Source organism: Jaculus jaculus, chromosome 7 (assembly GCF_020740685.1).
Source record: "Jaculus jaculus isolate mJacJac1 chromosome 7, mJacJac1.mat.Y.cur, whole genome shotgun sequence".
Taxonomy (NCBI): domain Eukaryota; kingdom Metazoa; phylum Chordata; class Mammalia; order Rodentia; family Dipodidae; genus Jaculus; species Jaculus jaculus.
The window spans coordinates 138,023,729-138,028,821 of record NC_059108.1 but is presented as its reverse complement, the minus strand read 5'-3'; positions in this window follow the sequence as shown (position 1 = coordinate 138,028,821).

Genomic DNA, 5,093 nt, shown 5'->3' with positions numbered 1-5,093 from the left:
CCCCAGAAAAAGAGAGTATGTATTTTTATAGAGACTGAGAAAACAGATTTATTATGAGAAATTGCCATATGTGATTATAGAGGATATAGCTTACAAGATCTGTAGCTGACAAGCTAGGAGACTATGGTGCCATTTCAGTTTACACTGAAAGGCCAGAGACCAAGAGAGCCAGTGGTATAAATTCTAGTCCAAAAAAAAAAAAAAAAAACCCAGCCAGATTCAAGAATCAAAAGAAGAAATTTCTATTTGAATACAAAGGCAGGAGATTGATAAACATTCTTTCCTTATTTGTAGAAGGGTCAACTTTTCATTTGAATCAAGCCTTCAACCAACTGGAGGAGGGCCACCCATATTAGGAGAAAAACCTGTTCGTAGGGACTGGAAAGATGATAAAATGCTTGCCTTACAACTGTGAGTACTGGATCTTCCAGCCCATGTATAAAGCTGGCTGCTATGGTGCTAGTAATTCCAGAGTGCCTAAGGAAAAAAAAAAAAAGAGGGAGGGAGTGGCAGAGAGACAGGAGAATCACCTGGAAACTCATTGGCCAGCTATCATGGCAAAGGCAAAACCAAATAAGGGCCCCTGTCTAAACAAGGTGGAAGGCCATGACTAACACCGAAGTTGGCCTCTGACTTTCACATGAATGTAGTAGCATGTATGCACCTACACACACACATGCACACACATGTGCACACACACACAGATACACACACGTTTTATTCAGTCTGCCAATTCAAATAATAATCTCACTCAAAAACAAACAGATCCCCTTAGGATAATGTTGAACAAATACCTGGATTCACCATGATCCAGGCAAGGTGATATATAAAATTAACTGTTAGAAAGAGAAACTAGACTTCTTTTCTTGGCTTAAGCTATTAAATTTAAGAACACACTCATAAGAGCTCTAATCTATACTTTTCAACTAATATTTAATGTATTCTCTTGTTTCTCAGTCATTTCAGTTATATTCTATAAGCTAAATTTCTGTTTTTATCCTCATTATTATTTTTTAATATTCTAAGGCCACTTACCAAAACCATATTGGAGATTAAGTTGTCCACCTGTCATTATCTTAGACCTTTCACAGGTGAACAAAAGTCTATGTTCTACAAGGCTTTGGTCCAAATAAATGGTGATTTTCTTACAAAAACAGAAATAACATGCTATAGTGTCATATTATTGTATTAATAAGGAAAACGATTCTTTTTCTCAGGTATAATATGCACATTATTTATGCTTTTATGATGTTTTCTATTACTTATAGTTGTAGCCTCCACACCAAAATAACTCACTGGAATATTAAAAACACAATCAGCTAATCATCTAGGAGAACAGGTAACCTTAGTCTAGCAGTGATTGGAGCATTTACACAACTCAAGCAGATATTCAAAATTCCCCACAATTTCATGTAGTCTATGAATTGAAATGTTTCTAGCCCTTGAGAACTCAGCATTTATGACTCTAGAGAAAGAACTCAATCAAGCATGCAATACAATCAGATTGTTTTCTTTAACATTTGCTCTCTGAAAAGTTTTTTGATTGCAGTGACACACAACCATGAAAAAAAAATTGTTCCCCACAAGACAGAAACCATACCAACTCAAGGATGAAATAAATCATCTACAAGCAGTAGACCTCCAAGTGTTGCTGAAAAGATTCATTTTGCTCAGAGAATCCCTTCAAGTTTTCCCACCTTATTTGATTTCATTGCAGAACGTGTTGATGTTTTGCATGCTAATTTGAACAATCAAGAAGGTTGAGCTACTGAATCATGTGACCAGTACCTAGCCAAATATATGTGGACATTTCTATATTTTTTTAATGAAATGAATCACATCCAAGGTTCTCTACAGGAAATTGTTAGCTAAAGGAATTTTACAGAAACCTTTCTTTTAAAACTAAAGCATTTATTTGGCAAAATAAACTGTTCTCAGATTTGATGTTCATGTGTAAATTTTGTTTCTCTTACTTTGGAATCTCAATAAGTAAGGTATGACCACAGTTCTCTTTTTTGAAATTCATCACAAACCATATGAAATGAAGCGATCAAAGTGCTCGAAGACAAGCAACTACAGAAGGAGATGAAACTAGTTAAGTGAAGACAATTTCCCTCTTGAGGAAGATTTACAATATTTTGATTGAAAGTTTTACATACATCGGGATACCATTTTCATTTTTGTAAATAGAACTATTTTATAAATGTAAAAGAGAGAAAAATACTTTTTCTGGGAAGTTCTGTATTTATCCTGTTGCAAATGGCAAGAAAAGCAAGCCAAAATTAGTTGACAGAATTTCAAAGAAAGGAAATTTATAAATTCATTAGACTATTAATCCTCTGGAACTATCCCAGACTTCAAACCCTTTGTGATACTAAAAAACATGAAATTCTTTGCACGTTGTGCGCTTGGCGTGCATGTGTAAATATGCGTGTTTGCATGTGTGCAGCTATGCATGCAATGCGTGTATGGAGGCTGACATCTGGTATCATCCTCAATCATGGCCCACCTTATTTTTGGAGATACGGCCTCTCACTGAAGGTAGAGCTCACTGATTCAGCTAGTTGAGTTAGCCAGCAAGCCTAGAGTGTCTCCACCCTCCGGTGTTGACATTACAGGTGCACGCCATCATACCACCTTTCATTTGGAGGCTGGAGATCCACACTTAGGTCCTCATGCTTGCATGGCAAGCACCGTATCAACTGAGCCATTTCCCAACCACTAAAAGCTATTATTTTGGAAACCCATTTGAAAGATACATTAAAAAAAATTTTGCTCTCTTGTTTGTTAGTGACACTGGACATCTCGATCCATATGCCTGCTAGCTGATTCATTTTTCTTTCATGAGTTGCCTATTTGTTGATTTTATTAAAATATCTTAAAATTAGGTAAATTGATCTATTTTTATTAAGGGTTAAATGTGGTTTTGTATTGTCCTTTTTGTTGCTGTTGTTGTTTTGATGTAGGGTCTCATTTTAGCTCAGAGCTGACCTAGAATTCACTTGGTAGTCTCAGGGTGGCCTTGAACTCATGGCAATCCTCCTACCTCTGCCTCTCCAGTGGTGGGATTAAAGGCGTGCGCCACCACATACGGCTCTGAATTGTCTTTAGTCTAGAGAGTGTGAGATTTATTTTGAACCTCACTTCAAACTTTTACATAAACAAAACAGTTAATATTTGCTATGTGGAATGATGAATTAAATGACACACTTAAGAGAACCATGCTAACTATTGTTTTCTTATTTTTGACATTTGTGTCTAAGAAATACCTAAGCGGCACTGTACATTTTGCATTTTTGTTGGGATAATTGTTAGCCACATAGAGCGAAGGTGTGTGACCTTTTGTACAGGAGGAAGCAAGTAATAGTGCAGGTTAGAGGAGGGTGTGGAAGAAAGACAGGACAAGCTGTTGACTGGGATGCAGATGCTTCTTGACATGTTAGTTCACTTTGTGATTTTTTTTTTTCTTTTTTACTGTGTAACATAAAACTGATTTGTGTGCAGGAGAATCCATGCTTCAGATTCTAAAACTTGATCTTCTTCACAGGCCTATGGCACAGAGTGAGCTTCTCTCTCACCGTGCTCCAGAGCTGCTAGCAGCGCTGCTCGGAGGGTCAACAGCCGAGACCCCCAGTGTGCTGTTCTGAGCTCGGCTGCTCTGCAAGCTAACTGCATGTGGTAAGGGCACTTCCAACTTACGACGTAGCAGCAGGGTGTAACCCCATCATAAGCAGCATCTATAATTTGACTAGAAACTCTCCTACTCACTTGCCAGGGGGCAGAAATTTGAGCTGGAGACTATGAAGATGGCAAGTAGTCGTGGCCTCTGGGCCCATTTTAACTGCATTCGTCAGTGGATAATCTGCATTGTGAACTTGACTGGACTTAGATCACCTAGGAGGGGTTGGAGAGACAGCTCAGTGGTCAAAAGCACTTGCTTGCTAAGCCTGGTGGCCTGAGTTTGATTCCCCAGATACCCACATTAAAGCACATGCACAGTGTCACATGCGTCTGGAGCTCATTTGCGGTGTCAGGAGGTCCTGGCATGACCATTTTTTTTTTTCCCCCTCTCTCTTATACGTAGCTAAATGAATAGCAAAATATAGTTTAGAATTCTCCAGGAGATGGTAAGGTATACTCCCAGTTGTTTCTATCAGAATAATTCAGAAAGAATTAACTGAGAGGGCAAGGCTGCCTCCAGGGTGAGTGGCACTATCCCACATACCGGGTGCCTAGTTGCAAAAGAGTAAAAGGAGAAAGCTATTGGGAGTGTCCTGACTGGCTATGAAGTAAGCAGCTTTCCTCTCCCACCAGCTTCACTCATCATGATGTTCTGCTCCAGGGCATGGGCTTAAAACATCACCGATTGAATGCTGTGAAACCATGAGGCAAAGTAAATCTTTCCTCAATATCCCCATTAGTTATTTTGCTCATAGAAATGAAAAGTAACTAACCCAACTGGAGTTCTCCAGAGAGGAACCAATACAGGGTGTGTGTGTGTGTGTGTGTGTGTGTAGAGGAAGGAGGGGGAGAGAGAGTGAGTGAATGTATGTTGGTCTGAACGTAAAAATGTTCCCCATAGCCTCGTGTGCTTGTGATTAAGCCTCATACTTTCATATTTAATCTGGCGGCACTGTTGGTAAGTTGGTGAAGTCTTTGGGAGGTGATGCCTTACTGGAGGAAGCACCTTGGTGAGGGTGGGCTTGGGTGCTGAAGCCCAGAACCACTCCCACATTCAGCTCACTCTCTACTTTTCTCCTGCTGACATGGCAATCAATGTGAGGCCCAGTTGTCTACCCCTGCCTGAGGAAGGTTCCCCTTGAATCTACAAGCCAGAAATAAAGAGTTTCCTTCCATAATCTGCTTCCGCTCCAGGTGTTTGGCCCCAGCAATGAGAAGGTAACTTCCAGAAGGTAACAGAGGAAGAGACTCAAGGAAGTAGTAGAAACAGGAGTGAGGAGAAAGAACAAAAGCGAGCGGTATCAGTTTTCTTTAAGAGATTGACTCATAATTATCCAAAATTTTCAGACTGGATTCCTCTTCCTCTAGGAAGTCAATTTTCTGTTAAGACCTTCAACTGTTTTGGATGAATC